The 7,668-nt window shown below is 38.7% G+C and overlaps 1 pseudogene; it reads right to left on the minus strand.

Moving 5' to 3' along the window:
* Positions 1 to 373: 373 nt before the first annotated feature.
* LOC105540627 lies at positions 374 to 867 on the minus strand (annotated as a pseudogene).
* Positions 868 to 7,668: the final 6,801 nt, after the last annotated feature.

The following is a 7,668-nucleotide window of genomic DNA, read 5'->3' on the forward strand; positions in this document are numbered from 1 at the left end:
GAGCTTGCAGTGAGCTGAGATCCGGCCACTGCACTCCAGCCTGGGCGACAGAGCGAGACTCCGTCTCAAAAAAAAAAAAAGTTTAAAAAGAGCAAATTGACCAGGTGCAGTGGCTTATGCCTGTAATTCCAGTCCTTTGGGAGGTCGAGGTGGGCGGATCGCTTGAAGCCAGGAGTTCGAAACCAGCCTGGCCAACATGGCGAAACCCTGTCTCTAATAAAAATACAAAAAGTAGCCGGACATGGTGGCAGGTGCCTGTAATTCCAGCTACTTGGGAGGTTGAGGCATAGGAATCGCTTGAACCCAGGAGGTGGAGGTCAGAGTGAGCCAAGACTGTGCCACTGCACTCCAGCCTGGGCAATCATATGAAAATTCATATGATTGAATCATGTTGCACAATCCCTAAAGGATAAAACTGAGGAAACTCATGGATAACTTTCACAGCTTCATTGTAAAGTCCAAGATCAAAAGGATGGTTATCGTCTTTAAACTGGACATAAGATGCACACATGATGGTTGACTTGGCAGTTACTCTTCCAACACTTCCAAGATTCCAGAGATTTCTTCACGAAGGGGCTCCATTAATGTCTAATGAAGTTAGACATTCAGGACACAGAACTGAACCTCCTGATCTATCTCAATCTGCAGTCAATAATCAATGTGCCTTTGGAAACCAGCCTCACAATTATTCAGTGAAACCTCACAATAGTATGATTCCATTTTTTCCTTCTTCATCTGAAAGAATAAACATTTTTCCCGTGAGATGAGTCTTTTCCAGCCTCCCTTTGAAGCAGATGGGCTGGTCAATGAACCAAGTAGCATGTTGGCGTTGATGCGCGACCTGGGCAACTCCGTTACATCTATCATGGCTATGGTCCAAGATTGCTGTTGTGGAGAAACTGACTGATGACTGAAAGTATGCGGCACACGGGTGTCTATCTGCTGTGCTCTATTACAGTGTCTTCCTCTGACAGAAATCTTTAATCCAAGACTATACAGTCAGACAAAAATCACTGAAACATGAAATGTCTTACAAATTGTCAAAGTACATAATGCCTGTAACTGGCAATTTAATTGACATGAGGTATGAAGTTGGCAATAGTGGTAGCTGACATCACAGTCAGTTTCTGCTAACCCGACTGTTCTTTAAGGGACTGAGACAAAAATGGAATCATCTCTGAATTTTCAGAGTTGTCTTTAATTACTGAGAGACCTTGGAATTCTGGTAAATTCCACTTAAATCAGTGAGGCTCAGAAATGTTATTTATCTCTTTCCAGCTTAGCCTGATAAGAACTTACTCTAGTGCCCACTTACTTATGGTTTCTAGAAACAAAATCACACAATTCCAGGTCTAGGTTCCACTGATGCAGACATGAGCAAAGTTCCAAAAAAAGGAAAGAATGTGGAGGAGATGGTGGTTGATTCTCTCTCCTAATTTCTAGCTTCCTGAATGAACTAGTCTCTACCCATAACTGCAGCCAACCATGAGCCCTAGAGACCATCAGGTCATCGATTTGTGTAAATGCAGCCACATCAACTGGGGATTCTGAGCATTTGACTAAATGATCATAAATTCTCTGAAAATCATGTTTAAGGACTGCATATAGACCATTCTATGAGTATCTTTAATGGAATGACCCCAGATCAGGTTCAGGTCTTTTAAGAAACTCACAGCCCCTGGTGCAAACTAGAATTGCTACTTTCTATCCTATCTTGCATAAGAGTAATCAGATTATAAGTTAGGCTATTCAAATGAAAACATATGTCCTAGGATATTCTAACCTAGTGCATATTGGAAACATGGTATAATCCCCCGTCCTGGGCATTTGCTGTATAAATGAAATGTGGCCAAAGGTCCCATGCTGACCTGACACAAGGATTCTTGTTGTCAAGTAAATGTGTAACAGACAGAAAAAAGACAAGTCCAGAGGTTACTAGAGTGCAAAATGATTTGTTGTTCAAGCATAAAGCACACAAAATTTGCTAGCAAAATTAAAGTAAAAAACTAGGAATATACATATATAATGTTTATATATGCATAATAACTAAGATAAATCTGTAAATTCTGTTTTATAAACAAAGACGAGATGGCAATAAAATAAAACATTAACAGTGAGTTGTGATATGATGGGTTATTTTCTTCAAACTTTTGTATTTTCGAATTTTCTACAAACTATATTACTTTCATAAAACAGAAACACACAAAAAAATAGGTTTTCTAAAAAACTAAACAGACTCTCAGTGCAAACATCTGGAATCAGAGCATACTTTAAGGTATACTTAAAATTTCTAGGTGTGGTGACATGTGCCTGTTGTCCCAGCTACTCAGGAGGCTTCGGAATAAGAACCTCTTGAATCAGGAGACAGAGGTTGCTGTGAGCCAAGATCACACCACTTCACTCCTGCCTGGGTGTCAGAGCAAAACTCTGTCTCCAAAAAAAAAAAAAAACCGAGATACTTAAAATCAACACTCCCTGCTAAGGAGACTAGATAATAATTCTTAGCTGAGTCTACCTCTAGCATCCCGTCTGGAATGGGGCAAAGGCTAAGAGATGCTGAGACGTCTGCTTTGGCTGGTGGTTCCAATTGCCCTCCTAATCCTGTGACGAAAGGCAAGAGAGTACAAGGTGTTCCTGTTTGGTGGTCAGATATCACTCAAATAGAAAATGATGACTTGTCAACTCCGTTAAGAGGACACAGAACTGAACCTCCTATCTATCTCAGTCTGCAGTCAATAATCAATGTGCCTTTGGAAACCAGCCTCACAATTATTCAATGAAACCTCACAAATAGTACGATAAAACTAAGTGTATTGTTTACAGCAAAGCAGAAGAGCCAATTTAATCATGCACAATATTCCTAACTTTTGATACTAGAAATTTTTGCCCAGCTGGAAGACAGGAAGCAACTACTTATGCAAAGAAAAGGGCAAACTTACAAAAATGATTGAGGAGAAGTGAAGACACACGGATTGAAACATTTTCCCAGTCAGAAAAAGCAGGGGCAAATATGATACTTGATGCTCAGGCCAAAGTGTTTGTCTCTTTTGAGGCAATGGTTGGAAATTTTAAGGAAAAATAAATTATGCTGTACTGGACTCAACCAAACATGAATTTTCAGAGACATCTATGCATGCTGAAGAAGTTAGACATCCACCAGTTTGCAGTACAATTTGGCTACGATTTATCACTTAGCTAAAAGAACTTACTACTGATGGTTTGGAAGAACAGTTTTTATCAAATCAGCTCAGGAAAGTAGTGCTGAAAAACCCATGAGTTTCACAATCTCACAAAGAGGTTTGCCCAGCTGCTTATGCTTACAAGGTCTACTGCAGTGCCACAGAAGTTGCTCTCAATAGCCAAGTTGCCTGGGAACTGACCAGCCCATCAAAATCCTAGGCTGTGGTATTTCAAAGTGTTCAGGCATACAGTCAACAGATTGCCAAAGTGTGAGAGCTTGAGTCTATAATGATAATCTACAGTAAGTTAAAACATCTCAAATCATCTTTGCTAATCTCTTTTTCTTAGTGGTTTATAGGCATAGATTTTAACTTGCACATCTTGTACCATCCCCTAAGAAGGAATTCACTAAGATTATCACAGTATATCCATTACATTTGGTTGCACACTGAGTCCATTTTTATTTGATTTCTCTTAATTTGATATTTTAATAGATATTTTTTGAAAAATATCTATTATATATATTTATTGAAAATATTGCTTTTCAATTTAAAAAAATGTATTTTCCATCTTACCTGTTCTAAACATTACAGCTTGCCCCTAAATAACTATATTCTTTTCCTTCTTTAGGTCTTAATGGATCTTATACCTCTCATAATATATCACGCAGTATTTTACCTTTTGTTATTGTTCATGCTTATATTTACTTCCTTCATTATACTGAAGGCCATTTACAGCAGGATTTCTCTTCTCATGCTTATATCATTTCTACCACTTAGCAGGTGGTGTCATGCGCATCCATGTGAAGAGACCACCAAACAGGCTTTGTGTGAGCAATAAAGTTTTTTAATCACCTGGGTGCAGGTGGGCTGAGTCCAAAAAGAGAGTCAGCGAAGGGAGATAAGGGTGGGGCCGTTCTGTAGGATTTGGGTAGGTAAAGGAAAATTACAGTCAAAGGGGGGTTGTTCTCTGGCGGGCAGGAGTGGGGGTCACAAGGTGCTCAGTGGGGGAGCTTTTTGAGCCAGGATGAGCCAGGAAAGGGAATTTCACAAGGTAATGTCATCACTTAAGGCAAGGACCAGCCATTTTCACTTCTTTTGTGGTGGAATGTCATCGGTTAAGGCAAGGGCAGGGCATTTCACTTCTTTTGTGGTGGAATGTCATCAGTTAAGGCAGGGCAGGGCACTTTCACTTCTTTTGTGGTGGAATGTCATCAGTTAAGGCAGGGGCAGGGCACTTTCACTTCTTTTGCGGTGGAATGTCATCAGTTAAGGCAGGGGCAGGGCATTTTCCCTTCTTTTGTGATTCTTCAGTTACTTCAGGCCATCTGGGTATATACGTGCAAGTCACAGGGGATGTGAAGGCTTGGCTTGGGCTCAGAGGCCTGACAGTAAGGATAGCAGAAATATGTGTTGAGTTGGATTGAACTACTTGATATAAATGATATAAATTATGCTGTCCTAGATAGTTGGTATGAAATATCTAAATTGCATTTATAGTATCACTCACATTCATCAATCAAAGACCTCCTCATTGCCTTACATTTTTAATGATTGATGTCACCAACAACCTATCATCAACAACTTCTCTATCACCTTCAAGAATTCTCTCCTCTAGCCCATCAGCCATCATGAACTCATGTTGTTTCCACTTCTGCAGTCTCTCGTCCCTCCTCCCTTCCTACTGTCTTGCTCTAACTCCATTATCTCATAACACACTTGTGTAAAACCCTCCTAATTTGTCTTGCCCCACCTGGTGCATCCTTCTCACCCCTGCCACAGTAACCTTCCTAAACACAGGTAAGTTCATATTTGTTTTCTTTATCAAAAACCTCAAAACACTCTCAGTTACCCAAAATCTAAATGGCTTCTCCCAAGGCCCTCTACTGTGGTGTCAAGCTAACTCACCTCCAACTAAAGGCTCTGTGAGCCCTACACTCTGGTCACATAGTTCATTTACCAGCTTTTTTTACACACTTTCACCACTCTATGTCTTTGCCTTGACAGCTCCCTAAAATTTCAAAAATTTTACAGGAACCTCAGATTTATGTAGAGTTGAGATTAAGAGAAGGAGGTAAAGGAGATATTCCTGAAACTTCTTCAGCTGTTAGAAGTCATGTGCCTCTTTAGCAGTAAGTGTATAGAACTAAAGCTAGAAGCAGAGACACTCTGACCATTACCCCTATGATGTAGTGTACCATATAGGTATCAAACTCCTGCAAGGCAAAAGATTGATTATACCTTTTGACTTTAGAGGAGCAGGGAGTATTTTCTGTTTTGTTCCCTGATCTCCCAAGTGCCTAAAAAGTGCATGCCACTTAATGGAAACTAAGTAAATACCTGTTGCATAAAGAAAAATATCATGAGGCATATTCCATTTGGAAGAAATTGAGGTGAAGATGCATCAAATGTGTGCCCACTCTGTACCTGCCCATGCACAAACACCAGGGTGTAGCAATGGGCATAAGGAAGCTATGCCCTGCCCTAGAGGAGCTTGCAGCCCAGAGCAGGAGACCAGCACCGAAGGATTATTTGCAGTAACTCAAGTGGGGAGTCCTTGATGCCAGACCTGTTTCCTCAACTGTAAAGGAAGAAATTAGAAAATCCTGTATAGTCCTTGGTTCTGTCTTGTTTTAAACATGCTGTTTACATTTCCCAGATCAAAGTTCCCAAAAGCCCAGGGCTGTGCCCTCTCATTTTTGTATTCCCTGGAGTACCTTGCAACTAAATGTTGCTTATTATCTGGGTTTCGAATTGAGCTGATGGAACTGTAATTGCCTACTTTTTAAAACAGCAGTAAAATTAGATATAGAAGAAAAGTTCTCTGGATATTATATTAAAAAAAGGGCATCCCCAATAAATAGGTACTTGAGTATGATGCAGGACAGAAAATCTTCCACATTCAAACAATTACTAGTTATTCAGGGCAAATTGTTGAGCAATCTTGAGCCTTGGTTTCCTCATAAATACAATGGGAATAATCATACTTACAGAGTGGGGAGAACCTCATCAGGTAATGAATGTGAAGTGGCTCTCTAAGTGTAAAGAACATTCACGAACATTAGTTAATGCTACAGTACGACCACTTACCAGTTCCTCACTAGTGGCTGCAGATCCACCGCACCTTCGCTGCCTTCTTCCCCATTCTGGTTAGTCTGCTAGGCAGAGTATGGAAGAATTTGATCTTTTCTGTTAACTTTGTCAAATTTAAGCTATTGACTGTCTCATATTTACAATTTAAAATGTAGCTCAAATCAGATTTACCATTGTTGGAGATATTTGTTGATAAATTAATCAGGGAAAAGAATATAAGAAAGTCAGGAAAGTAGATTAAAATTCTGCATACTTTTGGTTCTTCCTATTTAGGAAGAAATATGACATAGCCCAAAAAAAGGACATTATTCAAAGAAGGAAGAAGATATGTTCACAACAATATTCACTGCAATATTATTTACAATGGGGGAAATGATGACTTTCCTATTCAGCAGTACAGGCACTCCTAAGGCCACTCCTATCTTTGAATCTCAGGCTTTACCTCTGATAAAACAGAAGAATTTATTTAATGGAGGTTCTTGAGTCTACTCTCAGTATTTTTGATTCAATAGGTTTGGTTCAAGGCAGAGAAATTTGAATTGAACACCAATGGTTAAAGCAATGGCTGTAGTATAATTATTTGATGGACATTTTTAAAAGATAATGTAGCAACATGGAAAAATATTATAATTAACTATTAAGTTAAAAAAGCAGAAACAAAATTATACAACCATGGAAAAGATGTACATTCAAGTAGACAAGAAATGTATGGGATATATATTTTTTAAAACAGTTCGAGCTATTAATCTAGAATACTGAGAGTCAATTGCCTTCCTTTTATTTTGAGAGCTAAATGCTATAATGCTGCTTAGATGATTTTGAAATCTGTGTTCATTCAGAACAAGCAATAGGTGGATTTGGGATTTTATGCACACTTTAGAAAAAAGAAACAGCCAATAGTGTGGTTTCTGCCCCTCCTATAATTCATTTTATGTTAGTGAGTAAATATTAATACTTGGCTTTATGAAAATACCTTATATTGTTCAATAGACAAGGTGTTGGGACTCATAATTTCATAAATTCAGAATCATAATTTAACTCTGTCAGAAAAAAACAAACCAATAACTATAGCAACTGCTACCACAAATTTAGAACCCAGAAATGTTACACCATGACAATTTAGGGTCAGACATTATGGCCACATACATAAAATACCGCTGTGGCTCCCCTAGAACCATTCAAAAGATTAAAGAGCTTTGACACCTATTGAAAAATAGGTATTCCTAGATTAAAGGTTTAGGTACCTTTTAATCCCTTAACACCTTTAGCTGAAATGCATTCTCTGGCATCACATAGGAAAAAAAATGAATCAAGAAGCTTGCTAACCTATAAAATAGTGACTAGTAATAATCTGCTGGCAGGCAAATTTTTTTTTTTTTTTTTTTTTTTTTTTTTT

Source organism: Mandrillus leucophaeus, unplaced genomic scaffold, assembly GCF_000951045.1.
Source record: "Mandrillus leucophaeus isolate KB7577 unplaced genomic scaffold, Mleu.le_1.0 Scaffold223, whole genome shotgun sequence".
NCBI classification, from domain to species: domain Eukaryota; kingdom Metazoa; phylum Chordata; class Mammalia; order Primates; family Cercopithecidae; genus Mandrillus; species Mandrillus leucophaeus.